Raw genomic sequence first — 27,571 nt, 5'->3', positions numbered from 1 at the left:
CACAACACATATGGTAGTCTTTTCAATGAATTTATGTTGTTTCAAGTCATGTTACCTATCTTTACTGAAAAACGAATTTATAATGCACAGTAGAAGTCTAGCCTATGTGAACTAATTTTATTAAATGTATTGTGATTTGTAATAATATTTTCCATATTCAAATTATAGAAAAAGCATGTCCGGTTTAACATTAATTCATCTTTGTAATTCATCTGCTATACAGTCAAGTGATAAATTAATGCCTTTATGTTCTTTCTCTTACTGCAAAGTGTCAGTTTTTTGTGACACTGTCTTCTTCTAAAATACAAAAGTAAATACTTATAAAGGAACTATATAAAGATGCAAAATACATCAGCAGTATGGAAAGCACAAATGAGGCACATTTTTAATATTGAAGTGTGATGGAAAGAAAGGGCCTCATTTATGAGGCTGTGCGTCACTTTTACGCCGCCAGTGCGTCAATTTCTGTGGGTAAAAAATGCACCTTGTTGCGCCATATTTACAAAGTGACACATCTAGGTAGATGCGTCACTTTGTAAACGCCTGCGCCACATTATACCTGCGCCAGGTATAGAGTATGCAAGGGGGGTGTTTTGATGCAAGAAAGGGTCATGGAAGTGATGCAGTGAAACAAAGATTTAACTGCGCCATTTCTTGGCCGCTAATGCGTCAAAATCTTACGCCTGCTTCATGGAAGGCGTAAGACTATCGCAGGCACTATCAACATGATACTTGCCCATGTGAAAGTACACATTGCTGGAGTTGCGTCACTTTTGCGCCTACAGATACCTCAGAAAGACTGATGTATCTGTAACTCGATGCATCATATTATAAATATGACTCATCAATCATGTCGCAAGGAGTGCGCACTGAGAAGTGACGCATTGCTGCTTTCACGCAGCGATGCTTCATTTCTCATAAATGAGATAAATGAGGCCCAAAGAGTTTAACACATCAAATAAATACAGTCTGTGATGCACAAAGAAATTAGCTGAAACTCAATTCCACACATAATCGTTTGTGCACTATATAGTTTTATCAGTACATCTGTATCTTTGTGCAAATGTATATGTCATTTCAAAAGAAAATATGCTGTCTGTAAACGGCAGTGCACTAACACACCATGCTTTAGTAATATAATTGCAACAGTTTGCTCCTAAATGCAACACCAGCTGCAAACTATACACCCTTGCCATTTTCTTGCTGGCTTGGTCTTGGCTCATTTGTGTCACTTATTCTTTGTGTGATGCTTGTGTTTTACAATATCTGTGAGTTCAGTAATGGCAGCACCCCAATTTTGAGAATTGTTCCAGCACTACTGACTCGCAGGGCTGTTTCTTCTCTGAAGTGGGGGCTTTCAGCTTGAACAGCTCTCCGCAGTTCTTAGAAGAACTGGAAAAATGTTGTGCTGATATATTTTGAAATAGTCAAACAGCTCATAGCCTGAAATCTGACCTCTGACAATTGAAGCAAAGCACATGGGACAAAATAAACACAATATGTAAAGGCATCTTTACCGGTAATTCACTTTTTGCGCTTGGAAAGGCGGGATTAATTCTCTAAAACCAGAATATCATTCTCCAAAATCCCGTCACAGGTCGACTAGACCTTTTTACCTGTCATAGAGTGTAGAAGGCAATCTGTCCAAACAATTTGTTATAAATGTCAAGCTTTCCCGTTAGTTTCCCCCAAAGAACCACTGACTAAGGACTAAGTTCAAAAATGTATTACAAAGCCAGAAACAATTGGGTGTATAAACACCTCAGCAAAAGGTTCAGAAGATAAACAGGCACTAATACAAACAATCCTACGGAAGAGTCTCAGTTGACTAAGAAACAATTCAAGAATCAGTTCCAGAATCATCAGGTTAACAAGAATTGCTATGACCTGAGTTTTAGTAGGCATTTGAAAAAAGAATAAATCCAGATTAATCTGTCCCTACACTATACTAAGTGACTTACCTACTCAACAAGGGTCCCTCCTAACAAAGGTGTCAGCCGTAGTGACTTCCAAAGAAGTACACTCACTTTCTTCAGACTTAGTCTAAAACTGCTCCCTCATAGCAAAGCTCTCTGCCTGATCAACCGCTTCCCTTCGCCCTCATGCGCATCTGCTCTCACTCTTTCTTGGGGTGCTGTCCCTAATGCAAAACCCTACAATACAGACAACACGCCCTAAGGTACGCCCCTCTCGAAGGTGTTGATTTGCAGAAAATTTCCACCATGGCATCTCTCCATCCTTGTCCGCTGAAACGTCCTTGGGTCCCAGACTTTTCTTCTCTTCAAGTTGCTTCCCTAAATTCCTCAGACACTCCTCCATGTCTGAGTCTACCATCCTAACACTCATACACAATGGGCCCTTCTTCTGCAATCTCTACTTAGTCCTGCACCTGCAAAGGAACGCATGCGAATCGGCTCACAATTTCTTAATGTTGCAATTGACTTTAACTAAAAGCAGCTTTCTCAAAAACATTTCTATAGTTTATTGTCAAGCAAAGCATTTTCAATCCGGCCTCCTCGATTTTCATGAACGAGCCCTCTGCACGTTTATGTGTATCACATTCTAACACGAGCAATACATTTCGTTCTTTAGGCCTTCATCCTTAAAGCAAAATACATTTTCTAACTTAAGCAATTCTATCACCTTAAAGGAATCCAATAATAAATCTTTAATAAAGCCACTAATACAATGATGATCTATAGAGCATCTCTTATTTAGTGTGATTCTTCACTGCAAACGACATTTCTAAGTTAATATGGCATTAATGCTTTTCAAAACACTTACATTGCTCTACACGTATTTCTAACACATTAATTCTTAGCCCTACGTTACATCTAAACACAATTAGTAAGTCCTCTATATATGTGGGTGCTGACTACTCGTGAATATGATGCACCCCTACAGATTTTTCTCCAGTTTAGCGCTCTCTCAGTTCCCCCCTTTGATGACCTGTGTCATCACCACCAACCCCAACATCACTCAGGATAGGAACCGAGCTATACAGAACTTGTCGCTACCTTCCCTCGCTTGAGCATCTCCAACGCTCTCAAATTCCGATATTGACTGTCCTGCAGTCTCTCCATTCTTTGCTCTTGCACCCTCATTGACCTTGCCAACCTATTTGACCTATACCACTTGTACAGTCTCATCAACCCCCACAATCCAATCACACATGCCACTACGATGATGAGGGGTTTCAGTACGTATCCAAGGAAACTCCTTCCCAGGTTTGCAAACAGTTTCCAACATTTCCAAATCCCTTGCCTACCCTCTCCCACACGTTCTCTTGCGTCAAGTCCGCAATTTCATAATGAATGTCAGTAATGTTACGTATATATTTCTTCAGATCCTTGGAATTGTCTGGAATATACGTGCAACATTCCTGAACCTTCAAATGTTTACAGACTCCTCCCTCTTTTGCTAGAAGGACGTCTAAGGCAAGACGGTTCTGTAAAACCATTGTCCTTATCGACGACATCTCACCCTCAACCAACACTAACGACTTAGCTGTACTCATTGACAGTTCATCCACCACAGTTGCCAACCGCCGTATCTTTACGTCATTCAAAATCACTCCCAACATTGGTATCGCTGCTCCAAACACATCACCTATTATCGCACCAGCAGTCTCTCCCGCTTCACCCTCGTCTGGTGTCCACCCTCCAAAAGAGCAAAGTCCTCAGTATGGTATATTTTGGGAAAAATAATCGCCAGATAACATGTCCCATACCACTTCTCCGGCAACCACACATATGCATTTTTCCCACAGACAAAGTACACAGTAGGGATCACCTGTACCACACTCTTCAGGAAATCCTTAGTGTAATACTCCAATGTGAAAGTGTGCTCACAAGTTGTATGACCCACATACACATTTTCATAATACGTCTGTGGTCTGTGAAGGCACAACTTCCCTTTCTGCACCTCATCTAAAGCTATCGGACCATAACTCCCTTTTATCTTGTGCAACTCATCCTCATCCGTCCAATCACTTTTACCTTGCCCTGAGTCCTGCAACTGTTTTTGCTTTTGGTATCTATCTTCCACTTGTTCTATGAACTTCTTCTCTATCCCTGATAACGAACATGCCAAATTGTGTCGGTGAGCATATGAGGTGTCTAACTCTTGTGTGGGAATGAAAAAATATCCAAGCCTGTCCTCTGACTTATAATAATCAAACTTATTTAGGTGCTTATAAGCAGGGACTTCCGGAAGCACAGCATCATAATTCGAAAAGAAATACTCAAAATGGTTTCGCCCATACAATATGCTAAGCAGCAAACTAGATGAAATTCCATATGTCAATGGAAGGTGATGGTATCTAATACCTTCGTCTACTGAAGCCGGCAGTTGCATACACACATAGCAATCTTTCGCATCCATTGCATCAATGTATTCATACAACAACTTTGCATACGCATTTTGCCCAAAATTGCCTTTTGACAGATCTGCATGTAATCTACGACTCTCTTCTACTAGCAAAGCCTTCTCAGCTCCTATTTTGACCACTTTCTGGCTAGGAGTGGTAGGTGTAGGGGTTCCCTCGACCTCCACTGCCTGCTCTTGTGGTGCTAAATAAGAAACTATAACTACTAAGAATATAAAGAATATCACTCCACCTATAAGTGTGCCTACAATGCACTTAGCCCTACGAGTCGGGTTCCCAGCCTCCATGGTGTCAGAATATGTGGTTCATTTTCAGTAACGACACAAAGTCTCTTTCTTGGCTTTTGAAAGTTCTCGAACCACCTCTGGAATCAGAAATTCCCTTTTAGTTCTTCATTTACATCAACATCAGACAGCCCTAACCCTTCTCCGTCCTCTAAGGGAAGTCCCTAAATTTCTTCTTCTTCCACTTGGCTCTAGGTAAGTTCGACAGCTATTTACAAAGTCTTTAATAATCAATGATAATATTTGCTCCAACTGCACATAGCACATAATCCAAAAGTTCTGTGCGAAGGACAACCGCTTCATAAGCCGGTATTTCAGGACCAAATGTAGGAAAAATCAGGCTATCAAGGATCAAATCACGTATTTTGCTTAGGTAAGGGGGATTAGGAATTGTGAGTGTCAGTACGCCTTCAATTTCCAGTCCAGGTACCAACAGTATCACTTCCAGCTTAACGTTTGGGATCGTACTGGTCACAGTCACTGACCTCACCCTCCCGGACCTCAATACACCTGGCATTTGTCAAAGGGTAGGTCCACTCAGGAGTGGCGTATCTTCGACAAGGTACTCTCACCCTCCTCGACCTTCTCGGACCTTTTTGCTCTGACTCCTGTTTTCCCTCTTCCGGGTCTGATTCTTCAGATACAGGTGTAAGATTCCTTTCGGAACCAATCTTACGTTCAGTCGCCTTCGCCTCTCAGGCCAACTTGCCTCTGTGTTACTCACTCCTCTGCTTCTCGTTTGCACACCTTGCTCACTGTTTTCAGCTTGTTCTGCATTCAAATCCCCTTCACAGCAACTTCCCCATTCAGAGGCAGATTCTGTGTCACTGTCGTCGTGATTTCCTTCAGCTCGATCGAATGAGTTACCAGCTCCTCCAGCCTCCCCCACAGCTTGACTTGTCCCCTCTAGTGGATCTTCCTCCACAGCTGGATTTTCGTCAACGAGAGGAGCTGTTTCTTCCAGAGGTGCTGGGACTCGTCGGGTGTGAGAAGCATGGATCCAGTTCGGCAATCCTCCACACTTCACAGCAGTGTTCGTCACCAGGATAACCTGAAATGGACCTCACCAGCGCACAACAAGGCAGCTTTTTCTCACGTGCTTCCGCACCAGGACCCAGTCACCTGGACACAGGTCGTGACAAAAGTCTCTAGAAGCCGGGATTTCAGCAGTCTGCACCTGAAGAGACACAGAATGGATGACATCAGAAAGTCTTTTGCAATGATTAAGAATCAGATCATCTGTGATATTGAGCAAGGCTGCTGAAGGGACGGACAGCAATCTCATAGCCCTCCCCATCAACACCTCTTGGGGTGAGAGACCTGTCCTCCTGTCTGGTGTACTATGTAAGCTCATTAACACCAATGGTAATGCATCTGGCCTTTCAGGGAAGTAGATGAGCATACTTTCACCATTCGGGCCTTGAGTGTTCCATTTATTTGCTCCACTATGCCAGAAGCCTCCGGTCGATAGCTACAATGCAGTCTCTGGTCAATGTTCAGTGCAGAGCAGAGCATTTTCACAACTTCACTATTGAAATGCGTCCCTCTGTCCGATTCCAAAGAGGTCGGGACCCCGAATCGTGGCACTAACTCCCTCAACAATAACTTCGCTACTGTGAGTGTATCGCACCTACGAGTTGGGTATGCCTCAACCCACCTGGAAAACACACACACAATCACCAAGACATATCTGAGGCGATTACACCTCGGCATTTCAATGAAATCCAGTTGCATCCTGTTGAAAGGTCCACCGGACCTTCCAATGTGACTCAATGTGACTGGTGTTCTTTTCCCAACATTTATTTGTTGACACGTAACACACCTCTGACATACTGCTTCCGCAGCCGTTCGAAACTTTGGATTATACCAAGTCTGCCTGAACACTCCCATCATTGCATCTCTTCCCAGATGTACAGGACCATGTATCTGTCGTGCCATCGGACTCACCAGCTCATTCGGCAACACAGCTCTCCCATCAGCTGAAATCCACAAGTCCAACTCTCCTCTGACACAACCAGCGGTCGCCCACACCTTTTTCTCGTAATCTGAAGCTTGTTCGTGCATTTTCCTCAACTCATCCCAGGTATCAGCCACTTCAAGTATCATGTTTAACTCGGTCCCTCCCTGTGTCCCTTCGACAATTTGATCAGTAAATGAGTATCCTTGTTCGGCACAGTAGCGTGCAACTTCATCAGCATAACGATTACCCAAGGACACAAAATCAGTACCTTTGCTATGTGCTGTGCATTTTACCACCGCTATCTCTGCTGGACCCTGCAAAGCCTCCAGCAGTAATCTGACAAATTCTCCATTTCGGATAGGGGAACCTGACGATGTCATGTAACCCCTTTGAGACCACAACGTGACCGAAGTCATGAACCACCCCGAACCCATATTGGCTGTCAGTATATATGGTGATCCGAATCTTGTCTGCTGCCAAACAGGCACGTGTCAGCGCAATTATCTCAGCCACTTGAGCGGACTGTACTCCTTCCAAGTAAGCCGCTTCGACTATCCCATGAATAGTACAGACAGCAAAAGCTGCTCTCAACTGACCAGTATTGTCTCTTACGCATGAGCCATCAACAAAGTAAATTTCATCAGGGTCCATCAATGGCTCATCAACAATGTCCGGTCTAGGTTTGGTACACAGTTCAGTCACTTCAAGGCAATCGTGGTCTTCACAATCATCATCTAAGGCATTTGGTAATGGCATTAACGTAGCAGAATTCAAAACCGAGCACCTCTTAAGGGTCACATTCTCCACGGCAAGTATGACTTGCTCATAGCGTGTGAGCCTATTATTGGTCAAGTGCTGCGTTTTGGTCCTGGTCATCAACAATTCCACTGAGTGCGGAACATGTACCCTCAGTGGATGTCCCATCACAATGCTTTCACACCTTTCAATGCTGACACCTGTTGCAGCAACGGATTTGAGACATCCGGCCAACGCTGCGGCTATTGGGTCTAAGGTAGCCGAGAAATAAGCAACTGGTCTACGGACACCTCCATGATCTTGCGTTAAGACTGCCAAAGCACAACCCTCCCGCTCACAACAGAACAATGAAAATGATTTGTTGTAATCAGGCATTCCCAGAGCCGGAGCACGACACAAGTCCTCTCTCAACTCAAGGAAAGCCATCATGCAGTCTGTGTCCTATGGTACCGGATCATTCACATCCTTGTGGGTCAGTCTCTGCAATGGTTTCGCGTTCAGGGAAAAATTGGCAATCCATTGGCGACAATAGCCAACCATCCCCAAGAACATTCTAACCTCTCTCCTGGTCGAAGGCACCATCATTTTCATTAGGCCTCTACCGTCAGGAGACACTTTCCTTCTCCCCTTCTCTATCCTGTGACCCAGATACTGCACTTCAGAGAGACAGTACTGTAGTTTGCTGGGGGATACCTTGTGCCCATTTTCTGCCAAATGGTTCAACAAGGCAATGGTGTCAATTCTACAAGCATCTTCTGTCTCTGACGCAACAAGGAGGTCGTCTATGTACTGTACGTAAACCGAGTTCTGCGGCAGTACTAGACTCTCAAGATTCCTTTTCAGCAATTGATTAAAGATCGATGGTAACACACGATCTTCCAGCTTAAATGCAAAAAGAAATTGGCTCTCCTCATGCAATGGTATCGAGAAGAAAGCTTGACGCAAATCAATCACAGTGAACCACTCAGCCTGGTACGATATCTGGAACAGTATTACTGATGGATTCGGTACCACTGGAAAGCATGGAACAACTATGTTGTTCACTTTTCGTAAATCCTGCACAATCCTGAACTTCCCGCTAGGCTTCTGCAAACCCATGATCGGAGATTTGCATGGACTGCCCAGGACTTCCTTCAGAATTCCCTGTTTAATCATGGATTCGATCGCAGGTTGTATTCCTGCAATAGTTTCCGGTGTCAACTTGTATTGGGGTGTCCGTGGAAACTCGGCATTCGGTCTCACTTGAATTTTAACTGGCTCTACTCCTCTGACCAAACCGATCTCCTCTCCTGTAAAGTTCCACACCTCCTGTCTGACTGTATCCCTCAAATCCCAAGGGAGTTCCTCCACCGTTAACGCAGAATACAATTCTATGCACACATGTGTGTTTGCAACCTTAAAGGCAGCATCATCATCATTGGTTTGTAGCTCCACTCCCTTAGGTGTACAGTAGATGGTACAGTTAAGCTTACACAGGAGATCTCTTCCTAACAGACACACAGGGCTGGAATCACACACTACGAATTGGTGTCTGTCCCTGAAATTTCCTATCCTTACTGGGACTGGCTCAGTCAGTGGGTTCGTCATCCTCCTGTTTGCTACTCCTACAACTTGGATAGTCTGTCCGAAAAGTGGTAGGTTAAGGACTACTGCAGACCGTACAGTAGAATGGGTAGCACCAGAATCTACCAAAAAGGTGGTGGGGTGTCCATCCACATCAGCTTCTACAAATGGTCCCGTCTAGCCTACCTCCTCATGACACTGATTGCACTTAGTCGTCTTTTTCAAAGTCGCCAGGTCTATCCTTGGCCTTGGACCGTCCTCACTATCCCTTTTCTGACCACCCGATTTTTTTCCAAAGGTTCCATTTCCTGACTGACCCTGTCCTCCCGGTTGCATCTGGACAAACATCAGTTTATCTTTAAGCTTCCTTCTCTTCGAATCTATCTCATTGCTGCAGTAACTCGCGTACCTCAGAATCTTGTCCAGAGGCTTGTTCTTCCAACAAATTAAATCTTGTTGTATCATGAGACAGATATCGGGTCTCAATCCCAGAACAAACTTGGACACAAACTGTCCCATGTCCTTTGGATCCATCACATCCAATCCACTGTACTGCTTGAATATCTGCAGTAATCGCTCATAATACTCATGGACTGTCTCTTTCGGTTCCTGCCTAGTCCTATCTATCTTCACCCAGTCGATGTCCTGTGTTTGTACCTTAGTCTTCAACCACGTGATCACTTGCTCATACTTTACCATCACCCTGGGTGAGGGTCCATTTGTGGCAGTGTCTCGGTCTGTCTCCACTGTGGGCCATTCAACACTGACCTTACATGCTATCCACAGGTCTCCTGGAACCAAAATGTCAAACAATGAGTTCAGATCAATCCACAGTACTTTTGAGATCTTAACAAACCTCTCTACCTGTTTGTAGCATTCCACCGGACTCTCACGCAACTTCGGAAATGAGTTTGAAAGGCAGCCAAATCTCCCCTACTCCAAGGTACATGTACATATCCCCATGAGACACCTCCCACAAGGGGTACGCCTCCACATTCAACAACCCCCCTCCCGGAGATGTCTCAATAGTGCTCTGCCTAACGCTCTTTTTCCTTGACCACCTTTCCTCCCATTTGTCCATTTGGACCCATGTTCGTAGTCCCACAATCAATTCCCTGATGTGGGGTTTTAATCCGATCACCCTCTTTTCTTCTAAATCTTGGTCCGAGTACTGCAGCCTATGGCCACCGTGTAATGCTTTCGTCCTTGTCAAATCCACTGTGTATTTGTTCGCTAATTCTGATAATTTCTCATGGGCTGTCCTAGCCCTGCGAGTAACATCTTTCGCTACGAACAACAGTTCATCTGGTTCATACAGTTCCATTCTCTCTAGAGGCAGTGTACCTTCACTATTTCCTCTACCTCTGATTTAAGCCTCAGCACATCAATTCTCCTTGCTTTTATTGCCGCCCTCAATGTACTTTGACCAGAGGTTTCACTAGAATCCCTTTCTTTACAGTCCTGACTCACTCGCCTGTCTTCCTCAGGTGTATTATGGGAAACCCTTCCTCTTTCCCAACTTTCACAGTCCCATTTCTGTCCTTTATCGGTAGGTGCTGGAGGGGACACTCCCCTATTCTCCCCACTCCCACGGTCCGATTCGTGCCTGCTTCCATTAGACGTGCAGTGAGACACCCCCCTATTCTCCTGACTTCCATGCCCACAATCGTCCCTCAATCTGTCGCTCGGGGTATCCACATCCGTCTCCCAAGTTCGCAAATCTGGCCTTAATTCTCGAATCGACCTTGGCCGTGGTCCTCTCAGATCCATCGGTCCTCTCCAACCCCCCTGCTCTCCAGATGAGTCTGCCGATGCCGCCAAAGGGGTGCTCCTTTCTATGGGCCGTGGCAATTGGCCCCACCCATCTGCCACATTACTCCTTCCATTGCTGGTACTTCGCTCCCTGTCTGCTTGTGGCAGATCCTCGCTTTGTGTCTGCTCTGGACTATACACTGATACTATGGGACCTATGGTGACAGGTACCGTAAGAGCGTCTGGCAGTCTCTGGAAACTGACCCCCTCTTCACTGCGTACCTTCTGTACTGTAAATCTTCCCACTACCCTCGTTTCTGGAGAATGGTGAGGTGCCCCCTGTCCCTCCACTGAGCCAGGCCTGTCCCCTACTGGGCCCAAGTTGCTCTCCTTTAGGACACCACCATCCCCGACAGATGCTTCCCTGACCATTGCTGATGCTGGCCTCCCCTCTATCTCCGGATTATATGGAGGTGGTCTCTCCGACAACAGTCCCTCTATCAGGCTGTCGTCCGTCTCACTGTCGTCATCCTCTGTGCTCTTTCTCTGCGCATCCCCTGCATTGACCAACAACGGGTATAGCCTGTCTCCTTCGATGGTCTGCACTCTCCACCTCTTGGCCAGTGCATCCCATCTCGCATCTTGGACCACCCTAACTGATCTCTTCACTCTTTCCTGTCTCCTATCTCTATTCTTTTCATAGGCTGCCCTGATCCACGCATTTAATGCTTCGAACTGCGTTGGTCTAGGCAAAGGCCGCAAAGAAGCCATGGTCGCTTTTAACTGGTACAGCACCTCCAATCTAAACGTTCCGTATCTAGGATAAGTCAATTCCTCGCTTCCGTCAGTCATCTTACACCAGTTCTCAAGCCACAATATGGTATGCAACCCAACATTCGTAGCCATGTAATGAGCTGGCGTATCCTCGGGTGGAGACTCTTCCCTACCCCTAGGTTCTATCCTCTTTTCTCCCTTGAAACAATTTTGCAACACTTTTAAACATGTCATGATGAAAACCACAACGTTTCTTTGTTTACAGCGCTCTTTTACTTCCCGATGACATTCCACCAATCCCAGTGCGGCTTCACACTAACCGCCCTACCCCAGCGCGGCTCTTTCTGACGTCACTCGCTTCACACTAACCGTCCTATCTCAGCGCGGCTCTTTCTGACATCACTCGCCTCCGCTTTGCAGCAGTTCCCCTCCTCTCTCAGCTCGTCTCCTGGTCACGCATGGGTCCCACTCATACACTTGAAATGATCACTTCCGACCAAGCGACCACTTCATTGAATGTATGTCTACAGTCTGACTATAATTGTCACTGAACTGGCAAATGTCTGTCCACTAAACGACCGGACAATCGCCTCAACTGATAGGTTACAAACTCGCGGCAACTTCTGACCAGCGTCCGTTACCCACACACTCACACATTTGTTCCCCCTATCTCGGTCCTGCGGGTGATCAATGGTACCTCATGACCCCCGTACAATGGTTGACAATTACTATAAGTGTTCGATACACCTGAACCACTTAAACTCTCCTTGAGCCTAAGATTTTCACCGGTTGCGCGCGCTCACAACCTGATCTCCTTTCACACTACAAGCACTCAACTCCGCAAGACAATACAACTCAACAATACAATGCACACCGCAATCTAACACGCATGACCCTTTTCATACTCACTCCCTTAGACCTGCTGCTTTCTGCGGCACAGTCACTTTCCGTCATTTTCCATTGAATGCCATCCTCCGTCCGCGGTCCTCTGGACGCTCATCACCAGATCTCAATGGGCCTTGGGGAAATCTTAACCTACTCTAGATTACCCTCACTCCAGAAGATAAACCATCCTACTCTACTACCAACTGGAAAGGCGGGATTAATTCTCTAAAACCAGAATATCATTCTCCAAAATCCCGTCACAGGTCGACTAGACCTGTTTACCTGTCATAGAGTGTAGAAGGCAATCTGTCCAAACAATTTGTTTATAAATTTCAAGCTTTCCCATTAGTTTCCCCCAAAGAACCACTGACTAAGGACTAAGTCCAAAAATGTATTACAAAGCCAGAAACAATTGGGTGAATAAACACCTCAGCAAAATGTTCAGAAGATAAACAGGCACTAATTCAAACATAATCCTACGGAAGAGTCTCAGTCGACTAAGAAACTATACAAGAATCAGTTCCAGAATCATCAGGCTAACAAGAATTGCTATGACCTGAGTTTTAGTAGGCATTTGAAAAAAGAATAAATCCAGATTAATCTGTCCCTACACTATACTAAGTGACATCCCTACTCAACAAGGTTCCCTCCTAACAAAGGTGTCAGCCGTGGTGACTTCCAAAGAAGTACACTCACTTTCTTCGGACTTAGTCTAAAACTGCGCCCTCATAGCAAAGCTCTCTGCCTGATCAACCGCTTCCCTTCGCCCTCATGCGCATCTGCTCTCACTCTTTCTCGGGGTGCTGTCCCTAATACAAAACCCCACAATACGGACGACACGCCCTAAGGTACGCCCCTCTCGAAGGTGTTGATTTGCAGAAAATTTCCACCATGGCATCTCTCCATCCTTGTCCGTTGAAACGTCCTTGGGTCCCAGACTCTTCTTCTCTTGAAGTTGCTTCCCTAAATTCCGCAGTCACTCCTCCATGTCTGAGTCTACCATCCTAACACTCATACACAATGGGCCCTTCTTCTGCAATCTCTACTTAGTCCTGCACCTGCAAAGGAACGCAGGCGAATCGGCTCACAATTTCATAATGTTGCAATTGACTTTAACTAAAAGCAGCTTTCTCAAAAACATTTCTATGGTTTATTGTCAAGCAAAGCATTTTCAATCCGGCCTACTCGATTTTCATGAACCAGGCATCTGCACGTTTATGTGTATCACATTCTAACACGAGCAATACATTTCGTTCTTTAGGCCTTCATCCTTAAAGCAAAATACATTTTCAAACTTAAGCAATTCTATCACCTTAAAGTAATCCAATAATAAATCTTTAATAAAGCAACTGATACAATGATGATCTATAGAGCATCTCTTATTTAGTGTGATTCTTTACTGCAAACGACATTACTAAGTTAATATGGCATTAATGCTTTTCAAAACACTTACATTGCTCTACACATATTTCTAACACATTAATTCTTAGCCCTACGTTACATCTAAACACAATTAGTAAGTCCTCTATATATGTGGGTGCTGACTACTCGTGAATATGATGCACCCCTACAGATTTTTCTCCAGTTTAGCGCTCTCTCATGCTCAGCATGGTTGATTCGATTTGGCCGTGATGCAGGACCCCCTCCCTCTGGCATCCCTGCTTCCAGCGTCCATGCAAGGAACACTCATATGCTAAATAGTTCATTACCATATATGAGAGCATCTTGATATGAGAGCTCAGGGTGCTCGCTGGTCAATAGGTTTCATGTATAGCACCCTTTCTGAGCTCATGTATCACAAGGCGCTCTCATATGTGCTAATGGCATTTTGAAGTATATGAGCTGAGTATGTGCTGGCAGGCAGGATGTGGGTACTCCAGTCAGGTCCCCAGCTGACCTGGCAGTGGCAGTTCCTACTGCTTATGAAAGTGATTGCACAGGCTTTTATAGGGTTTGCCAGTCAGGTGCCAACCTTTGATGTAACTCCATCATTGCTCCTGGAATGCATTAGCCCCTACGTGAGTGGAAGCGGTGTGGCACAGCGGCTAGGGTGACTGACTCCAGAACCCGAGGGCTCACGGTTCGATCCCCGGCTCCGTCAGGAGATTAGCCCAATACCATGTGACTCTGGGCAATAACTTGCTTAATCTTCCCAACAGCCCCCAGCGCCAAGAGACTCTTAGGGGAGATCGTTCGAGATAAGCTGTAAATACATACTCTACAAGTGCTACTGCATGTGCAAAGTAACTGTTTATAACATGCACGTGACATGATGTCACACGTCAGTTCACATGCCCATCAATCATTCATCGCAGCTCGTTCTAACCCCATACTTTTCCCAACTCATCACCCTGTGACAATTTGGAAAAAGGTGTTACTGCCCTGTGGAATGATTGACAAGCAGCCCTGAGAAAAACAAGGGGCCTCATTTATGAGAAATGACGCAGCGATGCGTCACTTCTCAGTGCGCACTCCTTGCGACATTCCTGATGCGTCATATTTAATGTATGACGCATCATGTCGCAAGGAGTTACAGACAGGTCAGTATTTCTGACGTATCTGTAAGCTCAAAAGTGACGCATTGCTGGAGTGTGGCACAAAAGTGACGCAACTCCAGAAATGCGTCCTTTCACATGGGGCAAGCCCCATGTGAAAGGGCTTGCGTCAGTCTTACGCCTGCTGTGAGGCAGGCGCAAGATTTTGACGCAACGGCGTCCTAGAAGTGAAGCAGTGAATTCTCATAGATTTCACTGCGTCACTTCTACGACCTTTCTTGCGTCAATACGCCCCCTTGCATACATTATACCTGGCGCAGGTATAATGTGGTGCAGGGGTTTACAAAGTGACACATCTACCTAGATGTGTCACTTTGTAAATATGGCGCAACAAGGCACATTTTTTACACCACTGGTGCGTCACCAAAAGTGACGCACCGGCGACGTAAAAGTGACGCAAGGGTTCATAAATGAGGCCCAAGGTGTATGTTTTACCCGCCCCGGGGCTGCTTGGAAATGTGAAGCTTCTTTGCGTCAAAAGTGGGTGGTCTCGAGATACCCTCGAGAACAGCAGGACAGGGCAGGTGCTAGGCCAGCCCAGCTTTAGCCTGCTTACACCTAAAACAAAAAGTAAATACGATGTGGCACCTGCACACCACACCTGTGCTGCCGTCAGGCACTGACGGCAGCACAGTCTTTGGTTTGTTAAGTATTATACGGATATGTGCTCTTAGGAATTGCCATCAGCATAACATTAAAAACTGGGTGGGCGGAGCCCCAACACATCCTGAAAGGGACCCCCGCAGCTCTATAAAGTCATTAGCATGCCTCCAGGTACATTTAGACATTCGTTTCCTTTGTTTTGTATCCGTAATACGCCTTAGAACAATATGGCAAGCACAGTGATAGTGTCTACAATCTTTCTCATGTCACCTCATCAAAATGACCCTCCCTAGTGAGGTCGAACCCACCTGGGTTACTGACAGGAGTGAGACCTGTGATGAAGCATGACATTCGAGAGTGGGTAAGGCATGACAGGGCGTGTGAGAGCTAAACATCCTTACACGAAGGACGCATTATGTCAAGGAATTACTTTTGAGACTAGAGTACTGTACCTTCACCCTAAATTCGACAATTGCCTGCAATTTTAGCTCACGTCTCTTGACCTGTGTAGTATGCGTGCGTTTATGGGAGACCAGCTCTGGGTTTATGCCCCGAATACTCATTTCTGGTGATTACGATTATCAGTGCTTTGCCTAAGAAAGTACTCGTCAAATTGCATATATTGTGCGTGCGTGATGACGTTAATTCTGGAGCTTCACTTAACAAGCCTAATGCAAAAGCTTCAAATTGAGATCATGCAAGTGTAATGGGAGTTTGGTCATGGCCTACATTGCAGAATATATTTAATGTTTATAATATTGGGCTCTCAATAAACAAATGAGTGCCATCTGGTTGCTGTAGTCTGGTTGCTGAAGCCTTACTTTATTTCATTTGAAGGAAGCACTTTCATTGACACCTGATATCAATACATTTAAAAGGGTGGACTATGAAGTGCTTGGCATATGTGCAAGTTGACCAAGACTAAAGTGACTTTGTAAAGTGCATTATGTTGTAATTTTTAGCTGATCTTTACAAAAAAAGGCATGCGCTGGATGGGCATTGAGTCTAAACTATTTAATCACCTAGTAGAGCTATTTCTCCTAGGAGATTCCTTTCACTGTCTCAATTCAATTTCGTTCACAAGCAGGTAATGATTAAGTAGCTATGAAGCCTAATTCTGAATATGATCAATATTGGATCCATCTTACTACCCATTCATTAATCAATCTAGCTTACTGCCCAGGCTACTTTATGTGTGACTATTTGTGTACAATCTTCGACTGTGGGTCTATCTATAGTGTTGTCTGTCACTATATGTGTATTGTCCGTGTGTTCAGTATATACCAGTTTGTCAAATTGTATACATTATATTGTTTCTAAATTGCAGCCGGTCTTTGCACATGAGTTTTTGTGTGACAGGCTGCCTATGTTTTTTTCTTGGCTTGGGTGCACACATGTATGTTTGTTGATCTGCATGCATGCCTTTCTACATGTGTATTGGTGTTTTTCTGCATTGACAGATGTAACTACGTTATTCTCCATCAATCCCTGTCTGCATCACTCTCTACATGTTAATGCATGTCCTCCATTAGGGCATGTATATGTTGTTTGTTGCTCCTTCTGTGTCACCTGTTTGTGTAAGCATGCCAATTTAAAGCTTTGCAGACAGGGTACTATGTCACAAACGTGACAAACTACCCTGTCCACCAGACCTTTGGTCTGCCCTCTCTATTTAGATTCAGATAGACTGTCATATTTATGATGGTAGTGGTTCTGCTGTCCAAATGTTTTCTCCGATGGGCTTATGGTGTAAGTCCTGTCCGTGTAAGGCCAATAGACCGCCTGGCAGATTTTCAGCAGTGCTTATTGTGAGCCAGTGGTTTCTGGTGCTCAGCACCGGCCCTAAATTGTCACCCTGGGACTTGTGAATGAATGAATGAATAAAAGCTTTATAAAGTGCAAACTTAGCCCAGAAGCATCAAGCTGCCACTTGGCAGCGCTGTTTGTGCAAATAAAAGATGAGTAGAACAATAGTCTTTTAATAATTCAATATACATTTAAAAAACTAATATCAGCCATTCAAGCCATTCTAATAATTTTAGGGGACTCTAACGTTCTGAAATGTCGCACTTGTAGCAGTGTGATTGCTAGTAGTTGTGTAGGTACTGTCATAGGCAGTGCTGGCAATGGCAATGAGTACTGCAATCTGTGGTGGCCACCTGGCGAGGGCCCTGGCACTTATTTATTTTACAAATTAAGCACTGATTACAGTAATTAGTCTGATGTGTTCTTTTCCTGTCTGTCATCCCCAGGAAAACCCTGGTAGTACCCCGCAGGAAACGAAAAAGTTAACCCTCGTGCCCTGGGAGAAAACTCTCAGGCTATGGTGGTCATTCCTTTTTTATTTTTCAAAAACAAACTCCCACTTTGGGAGTTAGCATTCTGAAAAACAAAAATAGGTTTGGTGCACTCCACCTGAAAGATGGTGACTGTGCATCAAGGAACTGACATGCCAGTCTGAAGGCACAGAACGCAACACAGGGCTGGCAATGAACTCTAAATAAAGGTGGAAGTCTGTCAGTGTGACAGACATTATGTCTTCTTCCAGCCTAACGGATGATGGGCCAACTGCTAAACTTGAACTCAGACCCTATCCTTGTTGTCTGCGTATATTTGTTAATTTATGTTCAATATCATTGTACCCTGAGATACATTTAGTGGGCTCTGTTCATGGGGCCTGTACATCAGTTTATCTGATTTGTGTAATCTAGGTTTTTGTTCGTCTATGTGCATAAAAGCCGATGTGTTTGTAATTTATGTGCAGTGTTTGTAATTTCTGTGCATGGGGTCCAAAGGTCTCTTGTCATATGGTATCGATACTGGATATATTCTGGTTTGGGTGGATGTGTACATTTGTGCGCGTTGGCAGTCAGTAGAAGAGATTTCTCCAGATGAGAACATCCAGAGATTCATGGAGTTGTAGTAGTCCACTCTGTTTTCTACAAAAAATATAGGTTGCTTTGCAAAGGGAAAGATTAAACCTCAGGTCCGGACCTTCCAATCAGGCCTTTGTCTGTCATGATTGTTTTAGCACTCGGAGAAACACTGGTTCTACAACAAAGAAACAAATATGTGGGAAATGGGAAACCAGCAAAAAGAAAAAGGTGAAAATAACTGGGCACCACAATTTAAATAAATATTGTCTACTCACACAGAAATAAATCAAGGACATGCATAGGGAGGATTTGGATTTGCACTGGGCCAAGTTGGCACAGTGCTACTGTGTTGAATTGATGCACCTGGCCTGGTCAGACACCTATGATCTGAAATGGCTACTTACATCAGTTCAGGCACTGTCCTTAAATGGTTGAAGTTCATTCGTCAATTATCTCTGCAATGGAGTTCCTGGGAAAGCTCCTTTAGTGAGAGGAGAAGGCATTCTCTCCCAAGACCTACATTTCAGCCAGAGGCAACACCTCTCTCTCCACTGCACTCTTCACCAGATCCCCTACCAGCCTTCGCAGATCTCATCAAAAGGAAATGAACTGACCACGGGGCATGACTGTCTGGGCCTGATAGTGAGTGGGCCCTGAAAAAGAATTTGATGTTAGACAATTAGGATGAATCAGTGTTGGTGATAGTTATTAAAGTGACACTTTCAGTACTGAGAGCTTTATGCATTGTATTATTTACCTGTCAAAATATGAAATTATTCCATGTTTAATATCAGTAGCAATTCGTAATATTTTTATAAAGTAGTTGAAAAATAGGTTGTGCCCTTGTGTTATAATATTCAAAGTTGCAAAAAAGAATTAAGTATTAAAATCCATAAGTCATCAAGTAAGATGTGATAATGTATTCTTCATGTGATCATCAATTTTAATGCACTGCGTTACATATGAATTACGGCCAACGGCTCTTTCACCCTTTATGGTGGGCACGCCTGGGGTGTTTTCAAGGCACGCATCTGTATGAAATCTGGTCTTCAATTCATAGTCTCCCTGATACAAAATATCAATGGAGCAAAGACCCGGTTTGCTTTACCGAGCCAACCGCTGCAACCAATCCTGGCACTTCTCTCATACTAGTTCATATTTATTATCAGCAGATTTAGAGCAGTGTCTTGATTTTAGCGGAGTTAACTCTGGGGCCCTGTACCACAGACTGCCAGGACAGGAGAACACTGAGGCAGTGGGCAAGTAAACTTTTAAAAATGCTTTTGACCCACTTTTATCGGCATTGTGAGACTTAACACAACCTTCTGCCTCAACTCCAGAGTTCTCAATGGCCTTTTATAAACATTGTTTATAACGATCCAAGATTGAGAGCTTTGGCTTTGAGCCTGAAGGCATTGCCGGTTTCTCACAGTGCCTGTACAAGAGTCAAATATTTGCCACACAATTTTCAAATGTAGACAGCAGTCACTGGTCACAAACACTGGCGCAAATGCTAGAATCGTTAACTCTTGTCAGGAGGTAAAGGGTGCAGTTCTCATGCATTTGCCCAATCATGTATAATAAAAAAGTAATACACTTCCAAACAATTGTAACAAATTAATGATTCCATTTTCTTTCTGCTTCATTGACCATGAAAAAAGGTTATGAGAAAAGGCAATTTTCACTTTGTTAGAATTTCAGAAGGCTTCTAACAAACACAAGTAATGCTCATGCATAATTCTAAAATTAGTTGTTGTCTGTGAAATAGAAAGTTCTCTGTTTCTCCGACTTCAAAGACACGTTTCTACTTGTAAAACAAAGGGTTATAAATAATTTAAACGAGATAACTGAAAAGTATGATTGAAAAAAGCGTTAAAATATTCTGTTAAATTAATACATGTTCTCTGTACAAAAGGCGTTTCTTTTGAAACAATATTCATCAACAAAGTTCATAAAGGAAATCGACTTCATAGGAAAGAACGTTTCAGTACAAAAGGTAACAAAAGAACATGAAATAACAGTACAGGCTGAATCCCCCAAAAAGTTTTATTGTGATACAAAAAACTTTATCTGCTGAATAGAGTGAATGTATTCTACTTCATAAACACATTGTTTATAGTAGTTAATTAGAATCTCATTAATTTGAATCTCAGTCTTTATAATCCCTGTTACAATTCAACACATAGCTTGAATAATTACGTATTGAAACTAGTTTGATTTTAACCGTCCCATTCTCCTCCTAATACCTTTTTTTCTTGTACCTTCACGATCCTTGAAATTGAGCTTGTGTCTAATGTGTACTAGAGGTATAATCATTTTTACCCCTTGTTTCACAATGAACCACTCAACACGACAACGTCAATGAAATGCACAGTGCTTGTGTTGTCTTGTCCATCCCTTTTAGTCCCTCTAACGATTGTTTTAAATTCTACGCACTTGTTTCAAGTACTCACCGTTGCAGACACTCTGCAGGTGTGCCTCTTACCTATGCAGCTGCCACATAGGGGGCCTCATTTATGAGAAATGACGCATCGTTGCCTGAAAGCAGTGATGCGTCACTTCTCAGTGCGCACTCCTTGCGACATTCCAGATGCGTCATATTTAATGTATGACGCATCATGTCGCAAGGAGTTACAGATACGTCAGTATTTCTGACGTATCTGTAAGCGCAAAAGTGACGCATTGCTGGAGTGTGTCACAAAAGTGACGCAACTCCAGCAATGCGTCCTTTCACATGGGGCAAGCCCCATGTGAAAGGGCCTGCGTCAGTCTTACGCCTGCTGTGAAGCAGGCACAAGATTTTGACGCAACGGCGTCCTAAAAGTGACGCAGTGAAATCTCATAGATTTCACTGCGTCACTTCTACGACCCTTCCTTGCGTCAATACGCCCCCCTTGCATACATTATACCTGGCGCAGGTATAATATGGAGCAGGGGTTTACAAAGTGACGCATCTACCTAGATCCGTCACTTTGTAAATATGGAGCAACAAGGCACATTTTTTACGCCACTGTTGCGTCACAAAAAGTGACGCACCGGCGGCGTAAAAGTGACGCACGGCCTCATAAATGAGGCCCAATGTACTTAAGGAATAATTGACAACAATCACATATGAAAGTCCCTAGTTGCCGACTGAACTACACTCCTTGACAGGATTGGTCTTTCAGATGTAGCACGACCAAGGATGACAACTTATGAAAGCTTTTCAAGTGTAGGAGGTGAGAGCACCCATCAGTGTACCACATTTTAACAATGCACCAAGGGCAAGATTTATACAAGCTCATCTTTTTCTGTGTGAGGCTTTTGTGAATGTTACCAAATAAATAGTTTCATTTACAGAATACTGGCAGGAAATGGATCACGGAGAAATATCTCTCTGATGAGGTTGAAGTGATTGTATGCTCAGGCCAGCCAAATTAGGTCAATTTCTTTTTTTCCGAACTGTTCTGAAATGTCTCAATATATTCATAATTGAAATTTGCAACTGTTGTGTGACTTTACAGTTAAATTAAAACATTTCAACGAGGCATATTGAGCCGAGGGAGAGACATCAGTGATTGCTGAACTGAAAATGACAACTATGTTGAATGCCATGTGTGAGAAATTGGGGCACTGGCTGAGGGGGGTATGAGCCCCTCTTAAGTAACAGCCACCATCCTTTTCAGGGTGAACCACAGTCACTAAATTAACCCATGCTTAACTCTTAGGTATTTTGGCACATAATCAGTCAGGCTTAACTTAGGTGCAATGTGTAAAGTATTTATGTTGCACACAATCAGTGAGAAAGTGAAAACACTGCAAAAAAATCCCACACCAATTTTGAAAAATTGAGGGAAATATAATACATTACTTTCCAACAAAACAAAAAAATCAATCAGTAGAAACGAAAATAGGCAATTTCAAAGAGTTAAGGTAAGTATAGCACCTAAAAGCACAAAGCGCCAATTGTGGGTATCTAGTCATATGAGACCGCATGAAAGTTACAAGTTCACGCTGACCACAAAAGAGAGCCGGACTGATACAGAGACCAGGTTTCGAAAATGGCCCTCTCTGAAGGGTCACCCCAAACCTTTTACCTTCATCCTCTTCTTTTTCTGAATTGCTTTTGTTGGCCTTTGGACTCTGTGTACTTTACCACTGCTGACCAGTGCTTATGCGAATGTGCTTCTCCCCTAAACATTGTAACGTTGGTGTATATATAATTGACATATTTAGTTTACTTGTAAGTTCCTTGTAAAGTGTTATAGCATATACCCAGGGCCTGTAATCTAAATACTACCAGAGGGCCTGCAGCACTGATTGTGCCTCCCACACAAATAGCATTTCAAACCTATCCCAGGGCAGAAGAAAGTGCAGTGCTTCTGTGTGGGCAGATTTCTGCCACTTTGATTGGCATTTAAAGCTACTTGCCAAGACTTAAACTCCCCTTTTATTATTTATGTCACCCCTATGGCAGGCCCAAAGTACCGTATGGGCAGGGTGCCATGTAGGTAAAAGGTAGGGCATGCTTGTTTAACCTTTACATGTCCTGGTAGTGACAAACCCCCAAATGTATCACTACTGTGAGGCCTACCCTTCTCATAGGGTAGTATTGGGAATTCCTTAATACACTTTTAAGCTGTAATTCCTGATCGGAGAGGAGTAGCTTTTTCATGTTTCTTTTCTTTGGAATACTAATGATAAATCCTCCTTACCGATGAAGCTGGACGTTACTGTGTAGAAATGCCACTTATTGAAAGTGGAAATTTCTCTGCATTTACTGCTCTGTGTGCCTGACAGCATGCCTCCAATACATATCTGGGGTAAATGACAGTTACACTTTGTGCATTACCTCTAGACAGCCACAACACAGGAAGGCTAAGTGTGCTTAGTACCCATCTGAATACATCTGCACTCTGATGGCCTTGCCTAGGTTGGATGAATAAGAAGGGCTAACACTTCACTTGAATAGTTTGTGTCCTGTCCACAAAGGACTGATTCCTCCCCTCTGATAGCATGTCAGACAGGACTGGGTTGAACGGATCCTCTTGCACTTCAGAGAGCTGCTTTGAAGTCAACCTCACCTCAAAGATATTTTTGGTATAAGTACATGGTCTCTGACCATTTAAAATCAGACGCTTCTGGATCCTGAGCTGAACATCTGTCAGAAGGACTGCTGTGCCGCTTAAAGGACTCAACTAAACTACTTTTCTGGAAGGACTGTTCTTCTACTTGTTGCTCACTGCTGCTCCCAGGCTCTCCTGAAGGAGAACTGGATTCTGCCTTCCCTCCAAATGTTCTCTAAGGGCTTGCTGGCTTGCCTCCTGCTTTCTGAAGTCTCAGGGACACAAAAGACTTCCTTCAATTCTGCTAGTGCTGCTGGACTCCGCCATCTGTGAGTCCTACCCTTGCCTGAGGTGCCCTCTCCAGCTCTGGGCCTCAGACATGTGTTCTGTAGTTGCTCTGCAACAAAACTGATGCATTGCCATCTTTGCACAGATTGGAACTGACGCATCACTGTTCAACACTGACACAGAGGCTGTTCAACAACAGTGGTTCTACAGCCTGTGCGGCTGGGTGACCACGCTCTGTGAGGCTCAACGATTATGCATTGCCTTTATCTTAGTGAAGCTGGGTGATGATGCAGGGACATGAATGCGGGGAAAAGATTGAGACGTCATGTCCCCAGCATCGGCGCTTAGCTCCATTCTAGGTACTTTTCTCAGGGGGCCCTGCATTGGTCCTGTAATCAGCCTGCCCTCCATAGGTGGTCAGCTTGAATGTTGGATTTTCACCTGTCCCTCACACCCTCAAGTAACCTTCAGGTCGCTAGTGACTTCTAAGCACTGTTTTTGCATTTAATCTTTAAAAATTCAAATCTTGACTTCCACTGATTGGATTTTTGTTGTTTTGGTCTTGTTTTACTCAGAAAAATAACTTCGAACTTTCTAAACCTGTATGGAGTCTTTTTGTGATGTATTCATTATGTTACTGTGTGTGTGTTGCACAAATACTTTACACATTGCCTCTTTAGATAAATCTGACTGTTCTGCACCAAGCTACCAGAGGGTGAGCATATGTTATATTTTAGTGTGCGTCTAGCTTACCTTGATTAGAGTAGTGGTGTCTGCCTGGACTGCATGCATACCTGAGTCAACTAGGAGCCACATTTCTAACACCAGGTTAGTCCCACTGAAAAAGTTACCTTCCAAAGTCAAGCCTCAAGAGTTCTGTTTGTTATGACAGAGGCCATGAGGAATAGGGAGAGCATCGCGGATGGGCGTTTCAGTAGCACGAAGAGCAGGCCTGAGGTCACATTTTGGTCATCCTGTAGCAGGAAGATCCCGTTTGGCCTCATGGATGGTTGCTGTTGGAGCTTCGTATTGGCAGTCTCCACGCACTGTCAAAGCTGTAACGCGAAGTGTAGATCTTGTGATGTGGCTGTCGCTGGCAGTTGCAGTAGTTCAGGCTTGTTTAGTTGCAACTCCAGGTAGGTTCAGTACAGAAAGTCATCTGTGCAGTTTCAGGGAGGCCTCTGGCGCTTGTTGTGTCGCTGTAGCTCAGAACACGAGGTGTGTCAGCCTACCCTTGGAGTCACTTCAGCCTGGGATAAAGGGTGCATGTCCAGTATTCCTTCTCAGACAGCAAGGCAGGTCTCAAGCAGCAGGATGGTGCTCTAGCAGCAAGGTAACCCTTCTTCTCTCGTATCTACAGATCCAAGAGTATAAAGAAGAGTGGGTCTGAGAGACCTATTTCTTTAACCTGGTGCCCCCTTTGAAGAGGAATAAACAACTGAAGTTTTACCCTACAGAGGTGTTTGGAATTTCCACATCCCTTTCCTCGTCTGTCTGCAGGCACAATAGGCTAGTATAAAGTCATGTGTGTGTGAGCTGAGGCAGTGTCTTTGAAGTGCAATTGTGACAGGCAACAGTTCTGCTCCTCTCACCAAGTCAGAATGGTCCATCCTGCCAACACCAGACCATCTATTGTGTGGCTGTCTGGGCAGAATGCACAAAGGCCAGCTACAAATTATACCTACTCATGTGACTCAGGAAACAGGCTGCAGGCAACAAATGGTTAGGCCAAGAAAATGTAAACTTTCAAAAAGTGGCATTTGCAGAGCTTTGACTTAAAACCTGGCTTTACCATCAAAGAGTGTTTTTCATAACAATTCCTCAGACACCAAACATGGCATTCCTACTTGCTCCTATTCAAACTTATCATTCATTAAATGTAGTATGGTAACCCCACGCTATCCTTTGGGAGAGGTCGGCTTCACAGTAGTGACAATCGAATTTGTGAGCTTTTCACAACCAGGACCTGTAACACTTAAAAGTACATGTCCAACATTTTAAATACAATGTGCCCTTTGCTACAGAGTGTTTAGGAGCTAGGTTTTGTATTTAAAAGGGAGTTTTAGGCTTGGTAAATGTTTTATTTTGCCAGCTCAAATTGGCAGGTTAAACCTGCTTGCAGGCTGCCATGGCAGACGTGAGACATATTTAGAAAGGCTACTTAAGTGGGTGACACAATAACTGCTTTAGGCCCACTATCAGCATTTCATTTAGAGGCCCATATAAAGTACCAACTTACAAGGGGTATGTAAGTAAATGTAATGTGTTAATTAGATGTAAGCCATTGTATCATGTTTAGAGGAGGATGCACAAGCACTTCAGCACTGATTACAGTTGTAAAGTGCATGGGGTCCCAAGGTCAACAAAAATAAAATTCAGCAAAACAGACGGCATTCAGGTCAAAAACCATGGTATAAATTCAAGGTTTTCGTTTGACCTCACTTCCTATGATTGATTCATATGTGGGCCTCCATATTTCTATTTTCATTTATTTCTCAACTACAATAAAACTTAAAATGATTTATTTTAACATATAAGCCACTAACTTATTTTTCATTAAGTGAACCCTAAATGGATATTTTTTCTTGTTTCAATACCTAAGCAAGATTTCATACCCGCCAATAGATTGCATTTACTCGATTTGAGTGGAATTGTCCATTCTTCTCACAGAATTGGTGCAATTTTGGCCACTCTGTGTTACTCTTTAATAAGGAGTTCAGGCCAAAGTCTGTCAGTCACTGAGTGAGAGAGTTTTTTTCAGCAAAGCTCTAGAACAGATTTCTTTAAACTTTTGTCGGCCGAGCCCCCCATCTAAACATTTTTACATGTCGAGCCCCTCTCACTGCCACCACCACCACCACCTGACAAAAAAGTTCTGTAAACTGGCACTCTGCATCATTGATGGCTATTCCCTCCTGCAAAGCCGAGGTGGTATAGGGCAAATCATATTAAAGAAAGGTGGAGTGTTTAGTAAACTGAAGTTTTGGTAGTGCATGTGCTTATTCTAAAGGTCTAATGAAAAGTCTCCAAGAAAAAAATTGTCACAAAAAATTACAGTGGTGCTTTATTTTTCACATACAACACAAAATTTAGGATAGATTGACAAAAAACAACCCCAAAACACAGGTGTGGGAGTGCATGTTTTTCTCCATAGAGACAATGTGTGGATGGGTTCTTGCTTCTGCCATCCTTAGGTTGAGCTCCACTTCCAGTCTTGAGCAGTGCCTGGAAACAGGAGTGCTCACAAAATGTTTTAATATATTTTTTGCAGTTTTATATAGCGCGAAAATGACCCAAAGGTATTGAAGCGCTTTACAGGAGCATCTTTTACATTACATAGACACACATTCATTTTTTTTAAGCACAGGGAAATATTGGACCAGATGTAGGAAGGCAAATATCGGTCGGTAACGGCCGATTTCGGCCGTTACCGACCGGTATTTGGGGTTTGGGATGTAGGGGCATGTTCAAATACAGAGTCGGTAATTTTATCTATTCGGTAAAATATCGATTCGGTAAAATTACTGAATCTGTATCTTGACATGTAGGTAGCACTGTATTCAGTGCTACAGGGGTTTAAGAATTCGTTATTTACCACCAACTAGAAGTTGGTGTTTAATAATGAAAAACCTTTAAAAAACATTTTTTTTGCTTTTAAAACAGTGCCATGTTGCAGACATGCATGCCCTAAGGGCATGTATGTCTGCAACATGTGCACCCATGCACAATTGAGGGGTGCAACAGGGTGTCAAAGTGACACCCTGCCACCGTTCTATGTTTCCCCAATTACCGAATCGGTATTTACCGATTCAGTAATTGACATTCAATCCGCTGGGTCTCCAG

Source organism: Lissotriton vulgaris, chromosome 5, assembly GCF_964263255.1.
Source record: "Lissotriton vulgaris chromosome 5, aLisVul1.2, whole genome shotgun sequence".
Classification (NCBI taxonomy): Eukaryota; Metazoa; Chordata; class Amphibia; order Caudata; family Salamandridae; genus Lissotriton; species Lissotriton vulgaris.
This window is presented reverse-complemented; position numbering follows the sequence as displayed.